A 26,372-nucleotide genomic window follows, 5' to 3' on the forward strand; every position below is an offset into this window, starting at 1 on the left:
TAAGGGGCTACGCAAGCCGTTCCCAAAGAGCTTTAGAACAAGGCCTAGTTTTCCCAGCTGGCTCTTTGGGCGTGGGACCAATCTCCAGCCATATGGCCATTTTTGTGCCTGGCGCGGCGCCAAGTGGGAAAGGGTGGTTTTGAGGCTGAAGGCAGCAGGAAAGCCTGCAGCCCCCAGGTGTGTGGGGCTACGCAAGAGGTTCCCAAAGAGCTTTAGAACAAGGCCTAGTTTTCCCTGCTGGCTCTTTGGGCGTGGGACCAATCTCCAGACATATGGCCATTTTTGTGCCTGGAGCGACGCAGAGTGGGACAGGGCAGTTTTGAGGCTGAAGGCAGCAGGAAAGCCTGCAGCCCCCAGGTGTGTGGGGCTACGGAAGTAATTCCCAAAGAGCTTTAGAACAAGGCATAGTTTTCCCTGCTGGCTCTTTGGGCGTGGGAGCCATCACCAGACATATAGCCATTTTTGTGCCTGGCGCGGCGACAAGTGGGGAAGGGCGGTTTTGAGGCTGCAGGCAGCAGGAAATCCTGCAGCCCCCAGGTCGGTGGGGCTACGCAAGCCGTTCCCAAAGAGCTTTAGAACAAGGCATAGTTTTCCCTGCTGGCTCTTTGGGCGTGGGACCAGTCTCCAGACATATGGCCATTTTTGTGCCTGGAGCGGTGCCACGTGGGAAAGGGTGGTTTTGAGGCTGAAGGCAGCAGGAAAGCCTGCAGCCCCCAGGTGTGTGGGGCTACGCAAGCGGTTCCCAAAGAGCTTTAGAACAAGGCATAGTTTTCCCTGCTGGCTCTTTGGGCGTGGGACCAATCGCCAGACATATGGCCATTTTTGTGCCTGGAGCGACGCCAAGTGGGACAGGGCGGTTTTGAGGCTGAAGGCAGCAGGAAAGCCTGCAGCCCCCAGGTCTGTGGGGCTACGCAAGCCGTTCCCAAAGAGCTTTAGAACAAGGCCTAGTTTTCCCTGCTGGCTCTTTGGGCGTGGGACAAATCTCCAGAAATATGGCCATTTTTGTGCCTGGCGCGGCGCAAAGTGGGAAAGGGTGGTTTTGAGGCCGAAGGCGCCAGGAAAGCCTGCAGCCCCCAGGTCTGTGTGGCTACGCAAGCGGTTCCCCAAGAGCTTTAGAACAAGGCCTAGTTTTCCCTGCTGGCTCTTTGGGCGTGGGACCAGTCTCCAGCCATATGGCCATTTTTGTGCCTGGTGTGGCCAGAAGTGGGAAAGGGTGGTTTTGAGGCTGAAGGCAGCAGGAAAGCCTGCAGCCCCCAGGTGTGTGGGGCTACGCAAGCGGTTCCCAAAGAGCTTTAGAACAAGGCATAGTTTTCCCTGCTGGCTCTTTGGGCGTGGCACCAGTCTCCAGCCATATGGCCATTTTTGTGCCTGGAGCGATGCCAAGTGGGACAGGGCGGTTTTGAGGCTGAAGGCAGCAGGAAAGCCTGCAGCTCCCAGGTGTGTGGGGCTACGCAAGCGGTTCCCAAAGAGCTTTAGAACAAGGCATAGTTTTCCCTGCTGGCTCTTTGGGCGTGGGACCAATCTCCAGAGATATGGCCATTTTTGTGCCTGGAGCGACGCCAAGTGGGACAGGGCGGTTTTGAGGCTGAAGGCAGCAGGAAAGCCTGCAGCCCCCAGGTCTGTGGGGCTACGCAAGCGGTTCCCAAAGAGCTTTAGAACAAGGCCTAGTTTTCCCTGCTGGCTCTTTGGGCGTGGGACAAATCTCCAGAAATATGGCCATTTTTGTGCCTGGCGTGGCGCCAAGTGGGAAAGGGTGGTTTTGAGGCTGAAGGCAGCAGGAAAGCCTGCAGCCCCCAGGTCTGTGGGGCTACGCAAGCGGTTCCCAAAGAGCTTTAGAACAAGGCCTAGTTTTCCCTGCTGGCTCTTTGGGCGTGGGACCAATCTCCAGCCATATGGCCATTTTTGTGCCTGGAGCGACGCCAAGTGGGAAAGGGTGGTTTTGAGGCTGAAGGCAGCAGGAAATCCTGCAGCCCCCAGGTGTGTGGGGCTACGCAAGTAATTCCCAAAGAGCTTTAGAACAAGGCCTAGTTTTCCCTGCTGGCTCTTTGGGCGTGGGAGCCATCACCAGACATATGGCCATTTTTGTGCCTGGCGCGGCGCCAAGTGGGAAAGGGTGGTTTTGAGGCCGAAGGCGCCAGGAAAGCCTGCAGCCCCAAGGTCTGTGTGGCTACGAAAGCGGTTCCCAAAGAGCTTTAGAACAAGGCCTAGTTTTCCCTGCTGGCTCTTTGGGCGTGGGACCAATCTCCAGACATATGGCCATTTTTGGGCCTGGCGCGGCGCCAAGTGGGAAAGGGTGGTTTTTGAGGCTGAAGGCAGCAGGAAAGCCTGCAGCCCCCAGGTGTGTGGGGCTACGCAAGAGGTTCCCAAAGAGCTTTAGAACAAGGCATAGTTTTCCCTGCTGGCTCTTTGGGCGTGGGACAAGTCTCCAGACATATGGCCATTTTTGTGCCTGGCGTGGCGCCAAGTGGGAAAGGGTGGTTTTGAGGCTGAAGGCAGCAGGAAAGCCTGCAGCCCCCAGGTGTGTGGGGCTACGCAAGCCGTTCCCCAAGAGCTTTAGAACAAGGCCTAGTTTTCCCTGCTGGCTCTTTGGGCGTGGGACCAGTCTCCAGCCATATGGCCATTTTTGTGCCTGGCGCGGCGCCAAGTGGGACAGGGTGGTTTTGAGGCTGAAGGCAGCAGGAAAGCCTGCAGCCCCCAGGTCTGTGGGGCTACGCAAGCGGTTCCCAAAGAGCTTTAGAACAAGGCCTAGTTTTCCCTGCTGGCTCTTTGGGTGTGGGACCAATCGCCAGACATATGGCCATTTTTGTGCCTGGAGCGACGCCAAGTGGGACAGGGCGGTTTTGAGGCTGAAGGCAGCAGGAAAGCCTGCAGCCCCCAGGTGTGTGGGGCTACGCAAGCCGTTCCCAAAGACCTTTAGAACAAGCCATAATTTTCCCTGCTGGCTCTTTGGGTGTTGGACCCATATCCATACCTATGGCCATTTTTGTGCCTGGCGTGGCGCCAAGTGGGAAAGGGTGGTTTTGAGGCTGAAGGCAGCAGGAAAGCCTGCAGCCCCCATGTGTGTGGGGCTACGCAAGCCGTTCCCAAAGAGCTTTAGAACAAGGCACAGTTTTCCTGCTGGCTCTTTGGTTGTGTGACCCATATCCATACCTATGGCCATTTTTGTGACTGGCGCGGCGCCAAGTGGGAAAGGTTGGTTTTGAGGCTGAAGGCAGCAGGAAAGCCTGCAGCCCCCAAGTGTAAGGGGCTACGCAAGCCGTTCCCAAAGAGCTTTAGAACAAGGCCTAGTTTTCCCTGCTGGCTCTTTGGGCGTGGGACCAAGCTCCAGCCATATGGCCATTTTTGTGCCTGGCGCGGCGCCAAGTGGGAAAGGGTGGTTTTGAGGCTGAAGGCAGCAGGAAAGCCTGCAGCCCCCAGGTGTGTGGGGCTACGCAAGAGGTTCCCAAAGAGCTTTAGAACAAGGCCTAGTTTTCCCTGCTGGCTCTTTGGGCGTGGGACCAATCTCCAGACATATGGCCATTTTTGTGCCTGGAGCGACGCAGAGTGGGACAGGGCGGTTTTGAGGCTGAAGGCAGCAGGAAAGCCTGCAGCCCCCAGGTGTGTGGGGCTACGCAAGTAATTCCCAAAGAGCTTTAGAACAAGGCATAGTTTTCCCTGCTGGCTCTTTGGGCGTGGGAGCCATCACCAGACATATAGCCATTTTTGTGCCTGGCGCGGCGACAAGTGGGGAAGGGCGGTTTTGAGGCTGCAGGCAGCAGGAAAGCCTGCAGCCCCCAGGTCCGTGGGGCTACGCAAGCCGTTCCCAAAGAGCTTTAGAACAAGGCATAGTTTTCCCTGCTGGCTCTTTGGGCGTGGGACCAGTCTCCAGACATATGGCCATTTTTGTGCCTGGAGCGGTGCCACGTGGGAAAGGGTGGTTTTGAGGCTGAAGGCAGCAGGAAATCCTGCAGCCCCCAGGTGTGTGGGGCTACGCAAGCGGTTCCCAAAGAGCTTTAGAACAAGGCATAGTTTTCCCTGCTGGCTCTTTGGGCGTGGGACCAGTCTCCAGCCATATGGCCATTTTTGTGCCTGGAGCGACGCCAAGTGGGACAGGGCGGTTTTGAGGCTGAAGGCAGCAGGAAAGCCTGCAGCTCCCAGGTCTGTGGGGCTACGCAAGCGGTTCCCAAAGAGCTTTAGAACAAGGCATAGTTTTCCCTGCTGGCTCTTTGGGCGTGGGACCAATCGCCAGACATATGGCCATTTTTGTGCCTGGAGCGACGCCAAGTGGGACAGGGCGGTTTTGAGGCTGAAGGCAGCAGGAAAGCCTGCAGCCCCCAGGTGTGTGGGGCTACGCAAGCCGTTCCCAAAGAGCTTTAGAACAAGGCCTAGTTTTCCCTGCTGGCTCTTTGGGCGTGGGACAAATCTCCAGAAATATGGCCATTTTTGTGCCTGGCGCGGCGCAAAGTGGGAAAGGGTGGTTTTGAGGCCGAAGGCGCCAGGAAAGCCTGCAGCCCCCAGGTCTGTGTGGCTACGCAAGCGGTTCCCCAAGAGCTTTAGAACAAGGCCTAGTTTTCCCTGCTGGCTCTTTGGGCGTGGGACCAGTCTCCAGCCATATGGCCATTTTTGTGCCTGGTGTGGCCAGAAGTGGGAAAGGGTGGTTTTGAGGCTGAAGGCAGCAGGAAAGCCTGCAGCCCCCAGGCCCTTGGGGCTACGCAAGTAATTCCCAAAGAGCTTTAGAACAAGGCATAGTTTTCCCTGCTGGCTCTTTGGGCGTGGCACCAGTCTCCAGCCATATGGCCATTTTTGTGCCTGGAGCGACGCCAAGTGGGACAGGGCGGTTTTGAGGCTGAAGGCAGCAGGAAAGCCTGCAGCTCCCAGGTGTGTGGGGCTACGCAAGCGGTTCCCAAAGAGCTTTAGAACAAGGCATAGTTTTCCCTGCTGGCTCTTTGAGCGTGGGACCAATCTCCAGAGATATGGCCATTTTTGTGCCTGGAGCGACGCCAAGTGGGACAGGGCGGTTTTGAGGCTGAAGGCAGCAGGAAAGCCTGCAGCCCCCAGGTCTGTGGGGCTACGCCAGCGGTTCCCAAAGAGCTTTAGAACAAGGCCTAGTTTTCCCTGCTGGCTCTTTGGGCGTGGGACAAATCTCCAGAAATATGGCCATTTTTGTGCCTGGCGTGGCGCCAAGTGGGAAAGGGTGGTTTTGAGGCTGAAGGCAGCAGGAAAGCCTGCAGCCCCCAGGTCTGTGGGGCTACGCAAGCGGTTCCCAAAGAGCTTTAGAACAAGGCCTAGTTTTCCCTGCTGGCTCTTTGGGCGTGGGACCAATCTCCAGCCATATGGCCATTTTTGTGCCTGGAGCGACGCCAAGTGGGAAAGGGTGGTTTTGAGGCTGAAGGCAGCAGGAAATCCTGCAGCCCCCAGGTGTGTGGGGCTACGCAAGCGTGTCCCAAAGAGCTTTAGAACAAGGCCTAGTTTTCCCTGCTGGCTCTTTGGGCGTGGGAGCCATCACCAGACATATGGCCATTTTTGTGCCTGGCGCGGCGCCAAGTGGGAAAGGGTGGTTTTGAGGCCGAAGGCGCCAGGAAAGCCTGCAGCCCCAAGGTCTGTGTGGCTACGAAAGCGGTTCCCAAAGAGCTTTAGAACAAGGCATAGTTTTCCCTGCCGGCTCTTTGGGCGTGGGACAAGTCTCCAGACATATGGCCATTTTTGTGCCTGGCGTGGCGCCAAGTGGGAAAGGGTGGTTTTGAGGCTGAAGGCAGCAGGAAAGCCTGCAGCCCCCAGGTGTGTGGGGCTACGCAAGCCGTTCCCCAAGAGCTTTAGAACAAGGCCTAGTTTTCCCTGCTGGCTCTTTGGGTGTGGGACCAATCGCCAGACATATGGCCATTTTTGTGCCTGGAGCGACGCCAAGTGGGACAGGGCGGTTTTGAGGCTGAAGGCAGCAGGAAAGCCTGCAGCCCCCAGGTGTGTGGGGCTACGCAAGCCGTTCCCAAAGAGCTTTAGAACAAGCCATAATTTTCCCTGCTGGCTCTTTGGGTGTTGGACCCATATCCATACCTATGGCCATTTTTGTGCCTGGCGTGGCGCCAAGTGGGAAAGGGTGGTTTTGAGGCTGAAGGCAGCAGGAAAGCCTGCAGCCCCCATGTGTGTGGGGCTACGCAAGCCGTTCCCAAAGAGCTTTAAAACAAGGCATAGTTTCCCCTGCTGGCTCTTTGGGCGTGCTACCAATCTCGAGACATATAGCCATTTTTGTGCCTGGAGCGAAGCCAAGTTGGACAGGGCGGTTTTGAGGCTGAAGGCAGCAGGAAAGCCTTCAGCTCCCACCTGTGTGGGGCTACGCAAGTAATTCCCAAAGAGCTTTAGAACAAGGCCTAGTTTTCCCTGCTGGCTCTTTGGGCGTGGGACCAATCTCCAGACATATGACCATTTTTGTGGCTGGAGCAACGCCAAGTGGGACAGGGCGGTTCTGAGGCTGAAGCCAGCAGGAAAGCCTGCAGCCCCCAGGTGTGTGGGGCTACGCAAGTAATTCCCAAAGAGCTTTAGAACAAGGCCTAGTTTTCCCTGCTGGCTCTTTAGGCGTGGGACAAATCTCCAGAAATATGGCCATTTTTGTGCCTGGCGTGGCGCCAAGTGGGAAAGGGTGGTTTTGAGGCTGAAGGCAGCAGGAAAGCCTGCAGCCCCCAGGTCTGTGGGGCTACGCAAGCGGTTCCCAAAGAGCTTTAGAACAAGGCCTAGTTTTCCCTGCTGGCTCTTTGGGCGTGGGACCAATCTCCAGCCATATGGCCATTTTTGGGCCTGGCGCGGCGCCAAGTGGAAAAGGTTGGTTTTTGAGGCTGAAGGCAGCAGGAAAGCCTGCAGCTCCCAAGTGTGTGGGGCTACGCAAGCGGTTCCCAAAGAGCTTTAGAACAAGGCATAGTTTTCCCTGCTGGCTCTTTGGGCGTGGGACAAGTCTCCAGACATATGGCCATTTTTGTGCCTGGCGTGGCGCCAAGTGGGAAAGGGTGGTTTTGAGGCTGAAGGCAGCAGGAAAGCCTGCAGCCCCCAGGTGTGTGGGGCTACGCAAGCCGTTCCCCAAGAGCTTTAGAACAAGGCCTAGTTTTCCCTGCTGGCTCTTTGGGCGTGGGACCAGTCTCCAGCCATATGGCCATTTTTGTGCCTGGCGCGGCGCCAAGTGGGAAAGGGTGGTTTTCAGGCTGAAGGCAGCAGGAAATCCTGCAGCCCCCAGGTGTGTGGGGCTACGCAAGTAATTCCCAAAGAGCTTTAGAACAAGGCCTAGTTTTCCCTGCTGGCTCTTTGGGCGTGGGACCAGTCTCCAGACATATGGCCATTTTTGTGCCTGGCGCGGTGCCACGTGGAAAAGGGTGGTTTTGAGGCTGAAGGCAGCAGGAAAGCCTGCAGCCCCCATGTGTGTGGGGCTACGCAAGCGGTTCCAAAAGAGATTTAGAACAAGGCCTAGTTTTCCCTGCTGGCTCTTTGGGCGTGGGACAAATCTCCAGAAATATGGCCATTTTTGTGCCTGGCGTGGCGCCAAGTGGGAAAGGGTGGTTTTGAGGCTGAAGGCAGCAAGAAAGCCTGCAGCCCCCAGGTCTGTGGGGCTACGCAAGCGGTTCCCAAAGAGCTTTAGAACAAGGCCTAGTTTTCCCTGCTGGCTCTTTGGGCGTGGGACCAATCTCCAGCCATATGGCCATTTTTGTGCCTGGAGCGACGCCAAGGGGGATAGGGCGGTTTTGAGGCTGAAGGCAGCAGGAAAGCCTGCAGCCCCCAGGTGTGTGGGGCTACGCAAGTAATTCCCAAAGAGCTTTAGAACAAGGCCTAGTTTTCCCTTCTGGCTCGTTGGGCGTGGGAGCCATCACCAGACATATGGCCATTTTTGTACATGGCGCGGCGCCAAGTGGGACAGGGCGGTTTTGAGGCAGAAGGCAGCAGGAAAGCCTATAACCCCAAGGTCTGTGGGGCTACGCAAGCGGTTCCCAAAGAGCTTTAGAACAAGGCCTAGTTTTCCCTGCTGGCTCTTTGGGCGTGGGACCAATCTCCAGCCATATGGCCATTTTTGTGCCTGGAGCGACGCCAAGTGGGACAGGGCGGTTTTGAGGCTGAAGGCAGCAGGAAAGCCTGCAGCCCCCAGGCCCTTGGGGCTACGCAAGTAATTCCCAAAGAGCTTTAGAACAAGGCATAGTTTTCCCTGCTGGCTCTTTGGGCGTGGGACCCATCACCAGACATATGGCAATTTTTGTGCCTGGCGTGGCGCCAAGTGTGAAAGGGTGGTTTTGAGGCTGAAGGCGCCAGGAAAGCCTGCAGCCCCACGGTCTCTGTGGCTACGCAAGCGGTTCCCAAAGAGCTTTAGAACAAGGCATAGTTTTCCCTGCTGGCTCTTTCGGCGTGGGACCAATCTCCAGAAATATGGCCATTTTTGTGCCTGGCGCGGCGCCAAGTGGGATAGGGTGGTTTTTGAGGCTGAAGGCAGCAGGAAATCCTGCAGCCCCCAGGTGTGTGGGGCTACGCAAGTGGTTCCCAAAGAGCTTTAAAACAAGGCATAATTTTCCCTGCTGGCTCTTTGGGCGTGCGACCAATCTCCAGCCATATGGCCATTTTTGTGCCTGGAGCGAAGCCAAGTGGGACAGGGTGGTTTTGAGGCTGAAGGCAGCAGGAAAGCCTGCAGCCCCCAGGTCCTTGGGGCTACGCAAGTAATTCCCAAAGAGCTTTAGAACAAGGCCTAGTTTTCCCTGCTGGCTCTTTGGGCGTGGGACCAATCGCCAGACATATGGCCATTTTTGTGGCTGGAGCAACGCCAAGTGGGACAGGGTGGTTCTGAGGCTGAAGCCAGCAGGAAAGCCTGCAGCCCCCAGGTGTGTGGGGCTACGCAAGTAATTCCCAAAGAGCTTTAGAACAAGGCCTAGTTTTCCCTGCTGGCTCTTTGGGCGTGGGACAAATCTCCAGAAATATGGCCATTTTTGTGCCTGGCGTGGCGCCAAGTGGGAAAGGGTGGTTTTGAGGCTGAAGGCAGCAGGAAAGCCTGCAGCCCCCAGGTGTGTGGGGCTACGCAAGCGGTTCCCAAAGAGCTTTAGAACAAGGCCTAGTTTTCCCTGCTGGCTCTTTGGGCGTGGGACCAATCTTCAGCCATATGGCCATTTTTGTGCCTGGAGCGACCCCAAGTGGGACAGGGCGGTTTTGAGGCTGAAGGCAGCAGGAAAGCCTGCAGCCGCCAGGTGTGTGCGGCTACGCAAGCCGTTCCCAAAGAGCTTTAGAACAAGGCCTAGTTTTCCCTGCTGGCTCTTTGGGCGTGGGACCAATCTCCAGCCATATGGCCATTTTTGTGCCTGGCGCGGCGCCAAGTGGGAAAGGTTGGTTTTTGAGGCTGAAGGCAGCAGGAAAGCCTGCAGCTCCCAGGTGTGTGGGGCTACGCAAGCGGTTCCCAAAGAGCTTTAGAACAAGGCATAGTTTTCCCTGCTGGCTCTTTGGGCGTGGGATCAGTCTCCAGCCATATGGCCATTTTTGTGCCTGGTGCGGCGCCAAGTGGGAAAGGGTGGTTTTCAGGCTGAAGGCAGCAGGAAATCCTGCAGCCCCCAGGTGTGTGGGGCTACGCAAGTAATTCCCAAAGAGCTTTAGAACAAGGCCTAGTTTTCCCTGCTGGCTCTTTGGGCGCGGGACCAATCTCCAGACATATGGCCATTTTTGGGCCTTACGCGGCGACAAGTGGGACAGGGCGGTTTTGAGGCTGAAGGCAGCAGGAAAGCCTGCAGCCCCCAGGTGTGTGGGGCTACGCAAGAGTTTCCCAAAGAGCTTTAGAACAAGGCATAATTTTCCCTGCTGGCTCTTTGGGCGTGGGACCAATCTCCAGACATATGGCCATTTTTGGGCCTGGAGCGACGGCAAGTGGGACAGGGCGGTTTTGAGGCTGAAGGCAGCAGGAAAGCCTGCAGCCCCCAGGTGTGTGGGGCTACGCAAGCGTGTCCCAAAGAGCTTTAGAACAAGGCATAGTTTTCCCTGCTGGCTCTTTCGGCGTGTGACCAATCTCCAGACATATGGCCATTTTTGTGCCTGGCGCGGTGCCACGTGGGAAAGGGTGGTTTTGAGGCTGAAGGAAGCAGGAAAGCCTGCAGCCCCCATGTGTGTGGGGCTACGCAAGCGGTTCCAAAAGAGCTTTAGAACAAGGCCTAGTTTTCCCTGCTGGCTCTTTGGGCGTGGGACAAATCTCCAGAAATATGGCCATTTTTGTGCCTGGCGTGGCGCCAAGTGGGACAGGGCGGTTTTGAGGCTGAAGGCAGCAGGAAATCCTGCAGCCCCCAGGTGTGTGGGGCTACGCAAGCGGTTCCCAAAGAGCTTTAGAACAAGGCCTAGTTTTCCCTGCTGGCTCTTTGGGCGTGGGACCAATCTCCAGACATATGGCCATTTTGGGGCCTTGCGCGGCGACAAGTGGGGAAGGGTGGTTTTGTGGCTGAAGGCAGCATGAAAGCCTGCAGGCCCCATGTCCGTGGGGCTAATCAAGAGGTTCCCAAAGAGCTTTAGAACAAGGCATATTTTTCCCTGCTGGCTCTTTGGGCGTGGGACCAGTCTCCAGACATATGGCCATTTTTGTGCCTGGAGCGGTGCCACGTGGGAAAGGGTGGTTTTGAGGCTGAAGGCAGCAGGAAATCCTGCAGCCCCCAGGTGTGTGGGGCTACGCAAGCGGTTCCCAAAGAGCTTTAGAACAAGGCATAGTTTTCCCTGCTGGCTCTTTGGGCGTGGGACCAGTCTCCAGCCATATGGCCATTTTTGTGCCTGGAGCGACGCTAAGTGGGACAGGGCGGTTTTGAGGCTGAAGGCAGCAGGAAAGCCTGCAGCTCCCAGGTCTGTGGGGCTACGCAAGCGGTTCCCAAAGAGCTTTAGAACAAGGCATAGTTTTCCCTGCTGGCTCTTTGGGCGTGGGACCAATCGCCAGACATATGGCCATTTTTGTGCCTGGAGCGACGCCAAGTGGGACAGGGCGGTTTTGAGGCTGAAGGCAGCAGGAAAGCCTGCAGCCCCCATGTGTGTGGGGCTACGCAAGCCGTTCCCAAAGAGCTTTAGAACAAGGCCTAGTTTTCCCTGCTGGCTCTTTGGGCGTGGGACAAATCTCCAGAAATATGGCCATTTTTGTGCCTGGCGCGGCGCAAAGTGGGAAAGGGTGGTTTTGAGGCCAAAGGCGCCAGGAAAGCCTGCAGCCCCCAGGTGTGTGTGGCTACGCAAGCGGTTCCCAAAGAGCTTTAGAACAAGGCCTAGTTTTCCCTGCTGGCTCTTTGGGCGTGGGACCAATCTCCAGCCATATGGCCATTTTTGTGCCTGGCGCGGCGCCAAGTGGGAAAGGGTGGTTTTGAGGCTGAAGGCAGCAGGAAAGCCTGCAGCCCCCAGGTGTGTGGGGCTACGCAAGTAATTCCCAAAGAGCTTTAGAACAAGGCATAGTTTTCCCTGCTGGCTCTTTGGGCGTGGGACAAGTCTCCAGACATATGGCCATTTTTGTGCCTGGCGTGGCGCCAAGTGGGAAAGGGTGGTTTTGAGGCTGAAGGCAGCAGGAAAGCCTGCAGCCCCCAGGTGTGTGGGGCTACGCAAGCCGTTCCCCAAGAGCTTTAGAACAAGGCATATTTTTCCCTGCTGGCTCTTTGGGCGTGGGACCAGTCTCCAGCCATATGGCCATTTTTGTGCCTGGCGCGGCGCCAAGTGGGAAAGGGTGGTTTTGAGGCTGAAGGCAGCAGGAAAGCCTGCAGCCCCCAGGTGTGTGGGGCTACGCAAGCGGTTCCCAAAGAGCTTTAGAACAAGGCATAGTTTTCCCTGCTGGCTCTTTGGGCGTGGGACCAGTCTCCAGCCATATGGCCATTTTTGTGCCTGGAGCGACGCCAAGTGGGACAGGGCGGTTTTGAGGCTGAAGGCAGCAGGAAAGCCTGCAGCTCCCAGGTGTGTGGGGCTACGCAAGCGGTTCCCAAAGAGCTTTAGAACAAGGCATAGTTTTCCCTGCTGGCTCTTTGGGCGTGGGACCAATCGCCAGAGATATGGCCATTTTTGTGCCTGGAGCGACGCCAAGTGGGACAGGGCGGTTTTGAGGCTGAAGGCAGCAGGAAAGCCTGCAGCCCCCAGGTGTGTGGGGCTACGCAAGCGGTTCCCAAAGAGCTTTAGAACAAGGCCTAGTTTTCCCTGCTGGCTCTTTGGGCGTGGGACAAATCTCCAGAAATATGGCCATTTTTGTGCCTGGCGTGGCGCCAAGTGGGAAAGGGTGGTTTTGAGGCTGAAGGCAGGAGGAAAGCCTGCAGCCCCCAGGTGTGTGGGGCTACGCAAGCGGTTCCCAAAGAGCTTTAGAACAAGGCCTAGTTTTCCCTGCTGGCTCTTTGGGCGTGGGACCAATCTCCAGCCATATGGCCATTTTTGTGCCTGGAGCGACGCCAAGTGGGAAAGGGTGGTTTTGAGGCTGAAGGCAGCAGGAAATCCTGCAGCCCCCAGGTGTGTGGGGCTACGCAAGTAATTCCCAAAGAGCTTTAGAACAAGGCCTAGTTTTCCCTGCTGGCTCTTTGGGCGTGGGAGCCATCACCAGACATATGGCCATTTTTGTGCCTGGCGCGGCGCCAAGTGGGAAAGGGTGGTTTTGAGGCCGAAGGCGCCAGGAAAGCCTGCAGCCCCAAGGTCTGTGTGGCTAAGAAAGCGGTTCCCAAAGAGCTTTAGAACAAGGCCTAGTTTTCCCTGCTGGCTCTTTGGGCGTGGGACCAATCTCCAGACATATGGCCATTTTTGGGCCTGGCGCGGCGCCAAGTGGGAAAGGGTGGTTTTTGAGGCTGAAGGCAGCAGGAAAGCCTGCAGCCCCCAGGTGTGTGGGGCTACGCAAGAGGTTCCAAAAGAGATTTAGAACAAGGCATAGTTTTCCCTGCTGGCTCTTTGGTCGTGGGACAAGTCTCCAGACATATGGCCATTTTTGTGCCTGGCGCGGCGCCAAGTGGGAAAGGGTGGTTTTGAGGCTGAAGGCAGCAGGAAAGCCTGCAGCCCCCAGGTGTGTGGGGCTACGCAAGCCGTTCCCCAAGAGCTTTAGAACAAGGCATAGTTTTCCCTGCTGGCTCTTTGGGCGTGGGACCAGTCTCCAGCCATATGGCCATTTTTGTGCCTGGCGCGGCGCCAAGTGGGAAAGGGTGGTTTTGAGGCTGAAGGCAGCAGGAAAGCCTGCAGCCCCCAGGTCTGTGGGGCTACGCAAGCCGTTCCCAAAGAGCTTTAGAACAAGGCCTAGTTTTCCCTGCTGGCTCTTTGGGTGTGGGACCAATCGCCAGACATATGGCCATTTTTGTGCCTGGAGCGACGCCAAGTGGGACAGGGCGGTTTTGAGGCTGAAGGCAGCAGGAAAGCCTGCAGCCCCCAGGTCTGTGGGGCTACGCAAGCCGTTCCCAAAGAGCTTTAGAACAAGCCATAATTTTCCCTGCTGGCTCTTTGGGTGTTGGACCCATATCCATACCTATGGCCATTTTTGTGCCTGGCGCGGCGCCAAGTGGGAAAGGGTGGTTTTGAGGCTGAAGGCAGCAGGAAAGCCTGCAGCCCCAAGGTCTGTGGGGCTACGCAAGCGGTTCCCAAAGAGCTTTAGAACAAGCCATAATTTTCCCTGCTGGCTCTTTGGGTGTTGGACCCATATCCATACCTATGGCCATTTTTGTGCCTGGCGTGGCGCCAAGTGGGAAAGGGTGGTTTTGAGGCTGAAGGCAGCAGGAAAGCCTGCAGCCCCCAGGTGTGTGGGGCTACGCAAGCCGTTCCCAAAGAGCTTTAAAACAAGGCATAGTTTCCCCTGCTGGCTCTTTGGGCGTGGGACCAATCTCCAGACATATAGCCATTTTTGTGCCTGGAGCGACGCCAAGTTGGACAGGGTGGTTTTGAGGCTGAAGGCAGCAGGAAAGCCTGCAGCCCCCAGGTGTGTGGGGCTACGCAAGCCGTTCCCAAAGAGCTTTAGAACAAGGCCTAGTTTTCCCTGCTGGCTCTTTGGGCGTGGGACCAATCTCCAGACATATAGCCATTTTTGTGCCTAGAGCGACGCCAAGTTGGACAGGGCGGTTTTGAGGCTGAAGGCAGCAGGAAAGCCTGCAGCCCCCACCTGTGTGGGGCTACGCAAGTAATTCCCAAAGAGCTTTAGAACAAGGCCTAGTTTTCCCTGCTGGCTCTTTGGGCGTGGGACCAATCTCCAGACATATGGCCATTTTTGTGGCTGGAGCAACGCCAAGTGGGACAGGGCGGTTCTGAGGCTGAAGCCAGCAGGAAAGCCTGCAGCCCCCAGGTGTGTGGGGCTACGCAAGTAATTCCCAAAGAGCTTTAGAACAAGGCATAGTTTTCCCTGCTGGCTCTTTGGGCGTGGGACCAATCTCCAGCCATATGGCCATTTTTGTGCCTGGCGCGGCGCCAAGTGGGAAAGGGTGGTTTTCAGGCTGAAGGCAGCAGGAAATCCTGCAGCCCCCAGGTGTGTGGGGCTACGCAAGTAATTCCCAAAGAGCTTTAGAACAAGGCCTAGTTTTCCCTGCTGGCTCTTTGGGCGTGGGACAAATCTCCAGAAATATGGCCATTTTTGTGCCTGGCGTGGCGCCAAGTGGGACAGGGCGGTTTTGAGGCTGAAGGCAGCAGGAAAGCCTGCAGCCCCCAGGTGTGTGGGGCTACGCAAGCGGTTCCCAAAGAGCTTTAGAACAAGGCATAGTTTTCCCTGCTGGCTCTTTGGGCGTGGGACCAATCTCCAGCCATATGGCCATTTTTGTGCCTGGAGCGACGCCAAGTGGGACAGGGCGGTTTTGAGGCTGAAGGCAGCAGGAAAGCCTGCAGCCCCCAGGTGTGTGGGGCTACGCAAGTAATTCCCAAAGAGCTTTAGAACAAGGCATAGTTTTCCCTGCTGGCTCTTTGGGCGTGGGACCAATCTCCAGACATATGGCAATTTTTGTGCCTGGCGTGGCGCCAAGTGGGAAAGGGTGGTTTTGAGGCTGAAGGCAGCAGGAAAGCCTGCAGCCCCCAGGTCTGTGGGGCTACGCAAGCGGTTCCCAAAGAGCTTTAGAACAAGGCATAGTTTTCCCTGCTGGCTCTTTGGGCGTGGGACCAATCTCCAGCCATATGGCCATTTTTGTGCCTGGAGCGACCCCAAGTGGGACAGGGCGGTTTTGAGGCTGAAGGCAGCAGGAAAGCCTGCAGCCCCCAGGTGTGTGGGGCTACGCAAGCCGTTCCCAAAGAGCTTTAGAACAAGGCCTAGTTTTCCATGCTGGCTCTTTGGGCGTGGGACCAATCTCCAGCCATATGGCCATTTTTGTGCCTGGCGCGGCGCCAAGTGGGAAAGGTTGGTTTTTGAGGCTGAAGGCAGCAGGAAAGCCTGCAGCTCCCAGGTGTGTGGGGCTACGCAAGCGGTTCCCAAAGAGCTTTAGAACAAGGCATAGTTTTCCCTGCTGGCTCTTTGGGCGTGGGACAAGTCTCCAGACATATGGCCATTTTTGTGCCTGGAGTGGCGCCAAGTGGGAAAGGGTGGTTTTGAGGCTGAAGGCAGCAGGAAAGCCTGCAGCCCCCAGGTCCGTGGGGCTACGCAAGCCGTTCCAAAGAGCTTTAGAACAAGGCCTAGTTTTCCCTGCTGCTCTTTGGGCGTGGGGACCAGTCTCCAGCCATATGGCCATTTTTGTGCCTGGCGCGGCGCCAAGTGGGAAAGGGTGGTTTTCAGGCTGAAGGCAGCAGGAAATCCTGCAGCCCCCAGGTGTGTGGGGCTACGCAAGTAATTCCCAAAGAGCTTTAGAACAAGGCCTAGTTTTCCCTGCTGGCTCTTTGGGCGTGGGACCAATCTCCAGACATATGGCCATTTTTGGGCCTTACGCGGCGACAAGTGGGACAGGGCGGTTTTGAGGCTGAAGGCAGCAGGAAAGCCTGCAGCCCCCAGGTCTGTGGGGCTACGCAAGCGTGTCCCAAAGAGCTTTAGAACAAGGCATAGTTTTCCCTGCTGGCTCTTTCGGCGTGTGACCAATCTCCAGACATATGGCCATTTTTGTGCCTGGCGCGTTGCCACGTGGGAAAGGGTGGTTTTGAGGCTGAAGGCAGCAGGAAAGCCTGCAGCCCCCATGTGTGTGGGGCTACGCAAGCGGTTCCAAAAGAGCTTTAGAACAAGGCCTAGTTTTCCCTGCTGGCTCTTTGGGCGTGGGACAAATCTCCAGAAATATGGCCATTTTTGTGCCTGGCGTGGCGCCAAGTGGGACAGGGCGGTTTTGAGGCTGAAGGCAGCAGGAAAGCCTGCAGCCCCCAGGTGTGTGGGGCTACGAAAGTAATTCCCAAAGAGCTTTAGAACAAGGCCTAGTTTTCCCTGCTGGCTCTTTGGGCGTGGGACCAGTCTCCAGCCATATGGCCATTTTTGTGCCTGGCGCGGCGCAAAGTGGGAAAGGGTGGTTTTGAGGCTGAAGGCGCCAGGAAAGCCTGCAGCCCCAAGGTCTGTGTGGATACGCAAGCGGTTCCCAAAGAGCTTTAGAACAAGGCCTAGTTTTCCCTGCTGGCTGTTTGGGCGTGGGACCAGTCTCCAGCCATATGGCCATTTTTGTGCCTGGCGCGGCGCCAAGTGGGAAAGGGTGGTTTTGAGGCTGAAGGCAGCAGGAAAGCCTGCAGCCCCCAGGTCCGTGGGGCTACGCAAGAGGTTCCCAAAGAGCTTTAGGACAAGGCATAATTTTCCCTGCTGGCTCTTTGGGCGTGGGACCAATCGCCAGACATATGGCCATTTTTGGGCCTGGAGCGACTCCAAGTGGGACAGGGCGGTTTTGAGGCTGAAGGCAGCAGGAAAGCCTGCAGCCCCCAGGTCTGTGGGGCTACGCAAGCGGTTCCCAAAGAGCTTTAGAACAAGGCATAGTTTTCCCTGCTGGCTCTTTGGGCGTGGGACCAATCTCCAGCCATATGGCCATTTTTCTGCCTGGCGCGGGGCCAAGTGGGACAGGGCTGTTTTGAGGCTGAAGGCAGCAGGAAAGCCTGCAGCCCCCACCTGTGTGGGGCCACGCAAACGGTTCCCAAAGAGCTTTAGAACAAGGCATAGTTTTCCCTGCTGGCTCTTTGGGCGTGGGACCAATCTCCAGCCATATGGCCATTTTTGTGCCTGGAGCGACGCCAAGTCGGACAGGGCGGATTTCAGGCTGAAGGCAGCAGGAAATCCTGCAGCCCCCAGGTGTGTGGGGCTACGCAAGTAATTCCCAAAGAGCTTTAGAACAAGGCCTAGTTTTCCCTGCTGGCTCTTTCGGCGTGTGACCAATCTCCAGACATATGGCCATTTTTGTGCCTGGAGCGACGCCAAGTGGGAAAGGGCGGTTTTGAGGCTGAAAGCAGCAGGAAAGCCTGCAGCCCCCAGGTCTGTGGGGCTACGCAAGCGTGTCCCAAAGAGCTTTAGAACAAGGCCTACTTTTCCCTGATGGCTCTTTCGGCGTGTGACCAATCTCCAGACATATGGCCATTTTTGTGCCTGGAGCGACGCCAAGTGGGAAAGGGCGGTTTTGAGGCTGAAGGCAGCAGGAAAGCCTGCAGCCCCCAGGTGTGTGGGGCTACGCAAGCGGTTCCCAAAGAGCTTTAGAACAAGGCATATTTTTCCCTGCTGGCTCTTTGGGCGTTGGACACATCACCAGACATATGGCCATTTTTGGGTCTGGCACAGCGACAAGTGTGGAAGGGTGGTTTTGAGGCTGAAGGCAGCAGGAAAGCCTGCAGCCCCCAGGTCTGTGGGGCTACGCAAGAGGTTCCCAAAGAGCTTTAGAACAAGGCCTAGTTTTCCCTGCTGGCTCTTTGGGCGTGGGACAAATCTCCAGACATATGGCCATTTTTTTGCCTGGCGTGGCGCCAAGTGGGAAAGGGTGGTTTTGAGGCTGAAGGCAGCAGGAAAGCCTGCAGCCCCCAGGTGTGTGGGGCTACGCAAGCCGTTCCCCAAGAGCTTTAGAACAAGGCCTAGTTTTCCCTGCTGGCTCTTTGGGCGTGGGACCAATCTCCAGACATATGGCCATTTTTGTGCCTGGCGCGGTGCCACGTGGGAAAGGGTGGTTTTGAGGCTGAAGGCAGCAGGAAAGCCTGCAGCCCCCATGTGTGTGGGGCTACGCAAGCGGTTCCAAAAGAGCTTTAGAACAAGGCCTAGTTTTCCCTGCTGGCTCTTTGGGCGTGGGACCAGTCTCCAGCCATATGGCCATTTTTGTGCCTGGAGCGACCCCAAGTGGGACAGGGCGGTTTTGAGGCTGAAGGCAGCAGGAAAGCCTGCAGCCCCCAGGTGTGTGGGGCTACGCAAGCCGTTCCCAAAGAGCTTTAGAACAAGGCCTAGTTTTCCCTGCTGGCTCTTTGGGCGTGGGACCAATCTCCAGCCATATGGCCATTTTTGTGCCTGGAGCGGTGCCAAGTGGGAAAGGTTGGTTTTTGAGGCTGAAGGCAGCAGGAAATCCTGCAGCTCCCAGGTGTGTGGGGCTACGCAAGCGGTTCCCAAAGAGCTTTAGAACAAGGCATAGTTTTCCCTGCTGGCTCTTTGGGCGTGGGACAAGTCTCCATACATATGGCCATTTTTTTGCCTGGCGTGGCGCCAAGTGGGAAAGGGTGGTTTTGAGGCTGAAGGCAGCAGGAAAGCCTGCAGCCCCCAGGTCCGTGGGGCTACGCAAGAGGTTCCCAAAGAGCTTTAGGACAAGGCATAATTTTCCCTGCTGGCTCTTTGGGCGTGGGACCAATCTCCAGACATATGGCCATTTTTGGGCCTGGAGCGACGCCAAGTGGGAAAGGGCGGTTTTGAGGCTGAAGGCAGCAGGAAAGCCTGCAGCCCCCAGGTCTGTGGGGCTACGCAAGCGTGTCCCAAAGAGCTTTAGAACAAGGCATAGTTTTCCCTGCTGGCTCTTTCGGCGTGTGACCAATCTCAAGACATATGGCCATTTTTGTGCCTGGCGCGGTGCCACGTGGGAAAGGGTGGTTTTGAGGCTGAAGGCAGCAGGAAAGCCTGCAGCCCCCATGTGTGTGGGGCTACGCAAGCGGTTCCCAAAGAGCTTTAGAACAAGGCCTAGTTTTCCCTGCTGGCTGTTTGGGCGTGGGACCAGTCTCCAGCCATATGGCCATTTTTGTGCCTGGCGCGGCGCCAAGTGGGAAAGGGTGGTTTTGAGGCTGAAGGCAGCAGGAAAGCCTGCAGCCCCCAGGTCTGTGGGGCTACGCAAGCGGTTCCCAAAGAGCTTTAGAACAAGGCATTGTTTTCCCTGCTGTCTCTTTGGGCGTGGGACCAATCTCCAGCCATATGGCCATTTTTCTGCCTGGCGCGGGGCCAAGTGGGACAGGGCTGTTTTGAGGCTGAAGGCAGCAGGAAAGCCTGCAGCCCCCACCTGTGTGGGGCCACGCAAACGGTTCCCAAAGAGCTTTAGAACAAGGCCTAGTTTTCCCTGCTGGCTCTTTGGGCGTGGGACCAATCTCCAGCCATATGGCCATTTTTGTGCCTGGAGCGACGCCAAGTCGGACAGGGCGGTTTTCAGGCTGAAGGCAGCAGGAAATCCTGCAGCCCCCAGGTGTGTGGGGCTACGCAAGTAATTCACAAAGAGCTTTAGAACAAGGCCTAGTTTTCCCTGCTGGCTCTTTGGGCGTGGGACAAATCTCCAGACATATGGCCATTTTTTTGCCTGGCGTGGCGCCAAGTGGGAAAGGGTGGTTTTGAGGCTGAAGGCAGCAGGAAAGCCTGCAGCCCCCAGGTCCGTGGGGCTACGCAAGCCGTTCCCCAAGAGCTTTAGAACAAGGCCTAGTTTTCCCTGCTGGCTCTTTGGGCGTGGGACCAATCTCCAGACATATGGCCATTTTTGTGCCTGGCGCGGCGCCAAGTGGGAAAGGGTGGTTTTGAGGCTGAAGGCAGCAGGAAAGCCTGCAGCCCCCATGTGTGTGGGGCTACGCAAGCCGTTCCCCAAGAGCTTTAGAACAAGGCCTAGTTTTCCCTGCTGGCTCTTTGGGCGTGGGACAAATCTCCAGAAATATGGCCATTTTTGTGCCTGGCGTGGCGCCAAGTGGGACAGGGCGGTTTTGAGGCTGAAGGCAGCAGGAAAGCCTGCAGCCCCCAGGTGTGTGGGGCTACGCAAGTAATTCCCAAAGAGCTTTAGAACAAGGCCTAGTTTTCCCTGCTGGCTCTTTGGGCGTGGGACCAGTCTCCAGCCATATGGCCATTTTTGTGCCTGGCGCGGCGCAAAGTGGGAAAGGGTGGTTTTGAGGCTGAAGGCGCCAGGAAAGCCTGCAGCTCCAAGGTCTGTGTGGATACGCAAGCGGTTCCCAAAGAGCTTTAGAACAAGGCCTAGTTTTCCCTGCTGGCTCTTTGGGCGTGGGACCAGTCTCCAGCCATATGGCCATTTTTGTGTCTGGAGCGACCCCAAGTGGGACAGGGCGGTTTTGAGGCTGAAGGCAGCAGGAAAGCCTGCAGCTCCCAGGTCTGTGGGGCTACGCAAGCGGTTCCCAAAGAGCTTTAGAACAAGGCATAGTTTTCCCTGCTGGCTCTTTGGGCGTGGGACCAATCGCCAGACATATGGCCATTTTTGTGCCTGGAGCGACGCCAAGTGGGACAGGGCGGTTTTGAGGCTGAAGGCAGCAGGAAAGCCTGCAGCCCCCATGTGTGTGGGGCTACGCAAGCCGTTCCCAAAGAGCTTTAGAACAAGGCCTAGTTTTCCCTGCTGGCTCTTTGGGCGTGGGACAAATCTCCAGAAATATGGCCATTTTTGTGCCTGGCGCGGCGCAAAGTGGGAAAGGGTGGTTTTGAGGCCAAAGGCGCCAGGAAAGCCTGCAGCCCCCAGGTGTGTGTGGCTACGCAAGCGGTTCCCAAAGAGCTTTAGAACAAGGCCTAGTTTTCCCTGCTGGCTCTTTGGGCGTGGGACCAATCTCCAGCCATATGGCCATTTTTGTGCCTGGCGCGGCGCCAAGTGGGAAAGGGTGGTTTTGAGGCTGAAGGCAGCAGGAAAGCCTGCAGCCCCCAGGTGTGTGGGGCTACGCAAGTAATTCCCAAAGAGCTTTAGAACAAGGCATAGTTTTCCCTGCTGGCTCTTTGGGCGTGGGACAAGTCTCCAGACATATGGCCATTTTTGTGCCTGGCGTGGCGCCAAGTGGGAAAGGGTGGTTTTGAGGCTGAAGGCAGCAGGAAAGCCTGCAGCCCCCAGGTGTGTGGGGCTACGCAAGCCGTTCCCCAAGAGCTTTAGAACAAGGCATATTTTTCCCTGCTGGCTCTTTGGGCGTGGGACCAGTCTCCAGCCATATGGCCATTTTTGTGCCTGGCGCGGCGCCAAGTGGGAAAGGGTGGTTTTGAGGCTGAAGGCAGCAGGAAAGCCTGCAGCCCCCAGGTGTGTGGGGCTACGCAAGCGGTTCCCAAAGAGCTTTAGAACAAGGCATAGTTTTCCCTGCTGGCTCTTTGGGCGTGGGACCAGTCTCCAGCCATATGGCCATTTTTGTGCCTGGAGCGACGCCAAGTGGGACAGGGCGGTTTTGAGGCTGAAGGCAGCAGGAAAGCCTGCAGCTCCCAGGTGTGTGGGGCTACGCAAGCGGTTCCCAAAGAGCTTTAGAACAAGGCATAGTTTTCCCTGCTGGCTCTTTGGGCGTGGGACCAATCGCCAGAGATATGGCCATTTTTGTGCCTGGAGCGACGCCAAGTGGGACAGGGCGGTTTTGAGGCTGAAGGCAGCAGGAAAGCCTGCAGCCCCCAGGTGTGTGGGGCTACGCAAGCGGTTCCCAAAGAGCTTTAGAACAAGGCCTAGTTTTCCCTGCTGGCTCTTTGGGCGTGGGACAAATCTCCAGAAATATGGCCATTTTTGTGCCTGGCGTGGCGCCAAGTGGGAAAGGGTGGTTTTGAGGCTGAAGGCAGGAGGAAAGCCTGCAGCCCCCAGGTGTGTGGGGCTACGCAAGCGGTTCCCAAAGAGCTTTAGAACAAGGCCTAGTTTTCCCTGCTGGCTCTTTGGGCGTGGGACCAATCTCCAGCCATATGGCCATTTTTGTGCCTGGAGCGACGCCAAGTGGGAAAGGGTGGTTTTGAGGCTGAAGGCAGCAGGAAATCCTGCAGCCCCCAGGTGTGTGGGGCTACGCAAGTAATTCCCAAAGAGCTTTAGAACAAGGCCTAGTTTTCCCTGCTGGCTCTTTGGGCGTGGGAGCCATCACCAGACATATGGCCATTTTTGTGCCTGGCGCGGCGCCAAGTGGGAAAGGGTGGTTTTGAGGCCGAAGGCGCCAGGAAAGCCTGCAGCCCCAAGGTCTGTGTGGCTAAGAAAGCGGTTCCCAAAGAGCTTTAGAACAAGGCCTAGTTTTCCCTGCTGGCTCTTTGGGCGTGGGACCAATCTCCAGACATATGGCCATTTTTGGGCCTGGCGCGGCGCCAAGTGGGAAAGGGTGGTTTTTGAGGCTGAAGGCAGCAGGAAAGCCTGCAGCCCCCAGGTGTGTGGGGCTACGCAAGAGGTTCCAAAAGAGATTTAGAACAAGGCATAGTTTTCCCTGCTGGCTCTTTGGTCGTGGGACAAGTCTCCAGACATATGGCCATTTTTGTGCCTGGCGCGGCGCCAAGTGGGAAAGGGTGGTTTTGAGGCTGAAGGCAGCAGGAAAGCCTGCAGCCCCCAGGTGTGTGGGGCTACGCAAGCCGTTCCCCAAGAGCTTTAGAACAAGGCATAGTTTTCCCTGCTGGCTCTTTGGGCGTGGGACCAGTCTCCAGCCATATGGCCATTTTTGTGCCTGGCGCGGCGCCAAGTGGGAAAGGGTGGTTTTGAGGCTGAAGGCAGCAGGAAAGCCTGCAGCCCCCAGGTCTGTGGGGCTACGCAAGCCGTTCCCAAAGAGCTTTAGAACAAGGCCTAGTTTTCCCTGCTGGCTCTTTGGGTGTGGGACCAATCGCCAGACATATGGCCATTTTTGTGCCTGGAGCGACGCCAAGTGGGACAGGGCGGTTTTGAGGCTGAAGGCAGCAGGAAAGCCTGCAGCCCCCAGGTCTGTGGGGCTACGCAAGCCGTTCCCAAAGAGCTTTAGAACAAGCCATAATTTTCCCTGCTGGCTCTTTGGGTGTTGGACCCATATCCATACCTATGGCCATTTTTGTGCCTGGCGCGGCGCCAAGTGGGAAAGGGTGGTTTTGAGGCTGAAGGCAGCAGGAAAGCCTGCAGCCCCAAGGTCTGTGGGGCTACGCAAGCGGTTCCCAAAGAGCTTTAGAACAAGCCATAATTTTCCCTGCTGGCTCTTTGGGTGTTGGACCCATATCCATACCTATGGCCATTTTTGTGCCTGGCGTGGCGCCAAGTGGGAAAGGGTGGTTTTGAGGCTGAAGGCAGCAGGAAAGCCTGCAGCCCCCAGGTGTGTGGGGCTACGCAAGCCGTTCCCAAAGAGCTTTAAAACAAGGCATAGTTTCCCCTGCTGGCTCTTTGGGCGTGGGACCAATCTCCAGACATATAGCCATTTTTGTGCCTGGAGCGACGCCAAGTTGGACAGGGTGGTTTTGAGGCTGAAGGCAGCAGGAAAGCCTGCAGCCCCCAGGTGTGTGGGGCTACGCAAGCCGTTCCCAAAGAGCTTTAGAACAAGGCCTAGTTTTCCCTGCTGGCTCTTTGGGCGTGGGACCAATCTCCAGACATATAGCCATTTTTGTGCCTAGAGCGACGCCAAGTTGGACAGGGCGGTTTTGAGGCTGAAGGCAGCAGGAAAGCCTTCAGCCCCCACCTGTGTGGGGCTACGCAAGTAATTCCCAAAGAGCTTTAGAACAAGGCCTAGTTTTCCCTGCTGGCTCTTTGGGCGTGGGACCAATCTCCAGACATATGGCCATTTTTGTGGCTGGAGCAACGCCAAGTGGGACAGGGCGGTTCTGAGGCTGAAGCCAGCAGGAAAGCCTGCAGCCCCCAGGTGTGTGGGGCTACGCAAGTAATTCCCAAAGAGCTTTAGAACAAGGCCTAGTTTTCCCTGCTGGCTCTTTGGGCGTGGGACCAATCTCCAGCCATATGGCCATTTTTGTGCCTGGCGCGGCGCCAAGTGGGAAAGGGTGGTTTTCAGGCTGAAGGCAGCAGGAAATCCTGCAGCCCCCAGGTGTGTGGGGCTACGCAAGTAATTCCCAAAGAGCTTTAGAACAAGGCCTAGTTTTCCCTGCTGGCTCTTTGGGCGTGGGACAAATCTCCAGAAATATGGCCATTTTTGTGCCTGGCGTGGCGCCAAGTGGGACAGGGCGGTTTTGAGGCTGAAGGCAGCAGGAAAGCCTGCAGCCCCCAGGTGTGTGGGGCTACGCAAGCGGTTCCCAAAGAGCTTTAGAACAAGGCATAGTTTTCCCTGCTGGCTCTTTGGGCGTGGGACCAATCTCCAGCCATATGGCCATTTTTGTGCCTGGAGCGACGCCAAGTGGGACAGGGCGGTTTTGAGGCTGAAGGCAGCAGGAAAGCCTGCAGCCCCCAGGTGTGTGGGGCTACGCAAGTAATTCCCAAAGAGCTTTAGAACAAGGCATAGTTTTCCCTGCTGGCTCTTTGGGCGTGGGACCAATCTCCAGACATATGGCAATTTTTGTGCCTGGCGTGGCGCCAAGTGGGAAAGGGTGGTTTTGAGGCTGAAGGCAGCAGGAAAGCCTGCAGCCCCCAGGTCTGTGGGGCTACGCAAGCGGTTCCCAAAGAGCTTTAGAACAAGGCATAGTTTTCCCTGCTGGCTCTTTGGGCGTGGGACCAATCTCCAGCCATATGGCCATTTTTGTGCCTGGAGCGACCCCAAGTGGGACAGGGCGGTTTTGAGGCTGAAGGCAGCAGGAAAGCCTGCAGCCCCCAGGTGTGTGGGGCTACGCAAGCCGTTCCCAAAGAGCTTTAGAACAAGGCCTAGTTTTCCATGCTGGCTCTTTGGGCGTGGGACCAATCTCCAGCCATATGGCCATTTTTGTGCCTGGCGCGGCGCCAAGTGGGAAAGGTTGGTTTTTGAGGCTGAAGGCAGCAGGAAAGCCTGCAGCTCCCAGGTGTGTGGGGCTACGCAAGCGGTTCCCAAAGAGCTTTAGAACAAGGCATAGTTTTCCCTGCTGGCTCTTTGGGCGTGGGACAAGTCTCCAGACATATGGCCATTTTTGTGCCTGGAGTGGCGCCAAGTGGGAAAGGGTGGTTTTGAGGCTGAAGGCAGCAGGAAAGCCTGCAGCCCCCAGGTCCGTGGGGCTACGCAAGCCGTTCCCAAAGAGCTTTAGAACAAGGCCTAGTTTTCCCTGCTGCTCTTTGGGCGTGGGACCAGTCTCCAGCCATATGGCCATTTTTGTGCCTGGCGCGGCGCCAAGTGGGAAAGGGTGGTTTTCAGGCTGAAGGCAGCAGGAAATCCTGCAGCCCCCAGGTGTGTGGGGCTACGCAAGTAATTCCCAAAGAGCTTTAGAACAAGGCCTAGTTTTCCCTGCTGGCTCTTTGGGCGTGGGACCAATCTCCAGACATATGGCCATTTTTGGGCCTTACGCGGCGACAAGTGGGACAGGGCGGTTTTGAGGCTGAAGGCAGCAGGAAAGCCTGCAGCCCCCAGGTCTGTGGGGCTACGCAAGCGTGTCCCAAAGAGCTTTAGAACAAGGCATAGTTTTCCCTGCTGGCTCTTTCGGCGTGTGACCAATCTCCAGACATATGGCCATTTTTGTGCCTGGCGCGTTGCCACGTGGGAAAGGGTGGTTTTGAGGCTGAAGGCAGCAGGAAAGCCTGCAGCCCCCATGTGTGTGGGGCTACGCAAGCGGTTCCAAAAGAGCTTTAGAACAAGGCCTAGTTTTCCCTGCTGGCTCTTTGGGCGTGGGACAAATCTCCAGAAATATGGCCATTTTTGTGCCTGGCGTGGCGCCAAGTGGGACAGGGCGGTTTTGAGGCTGAAGGCAGCAGGAAAGCCTGCAGCCCCCAGGTGTGTGGGGCTACGAAAGTAATTCCCAAAGAGCTTTAGAACAAGGCCTAGTTTTCCCTGCTGGCTCTTTGGGCGTGGGACCAGTCTCCAGCCATATGGCCATTTTTGTGCCTGGCGCGGCGCAAAGTGGGAAAGGGTGGTTTTGAGGCTGAAGGCGCCAGGAAAGCCTGCAGCCCCAAGGTCTGTGTGGATACGCAAGCGGTTCCCAAAGAGCTTTAGAACAAGGCCTAGTTTTCCCTGCTGGCTGTTTGGGCGTGGGACCAGTCTCCAGCCATATGGCCATTTTTGTGCCTGGCGCGGCGCCAAGTGGGAAAGGGTGGTTTTGAGGCTGAAGGCAGCAGGAAAGCCTGCAGCCCCCAGGTCCGTGGGGCTACGCAAGAGGTTCCCAAAGAGCTTTAGGACAAGGCATAATTTTCCCTGCTGGCTCTTTGGGCGTGGGACCAATCGCCAGACATATGGCCATTTTTGGGCCTGGAGCGACTCCAAGTGGGACAGGGCGGTTTTGAGGCTGAAGGCAGCAGGAAAGCCTGCAGCCCCCAGGTCTGTGGGGCTACGCAAGCGGTTCCCAAAGAGCTTTAGAACAAGGCATAGTTTTCCCTGCTGGCTCTTTGGGCGTGGGACCAATCTCC

The sequence above is a fragment of the Chroicocephalus ridibundus genome, chromosome 6, assembly GCF_963924245.1.
Source record: "Chroicocephalus ridibundus chromosome 6, bChrRid1.1, whole genome shotgun sequence".
In the NCBI taxonomy this organism is placed as follows: Eukaryota; Metazoa; Chordata; class Aves; order Charadriiformes; family Laridae; genus Chroicocephalus; species Chroicocephalus ridibundus.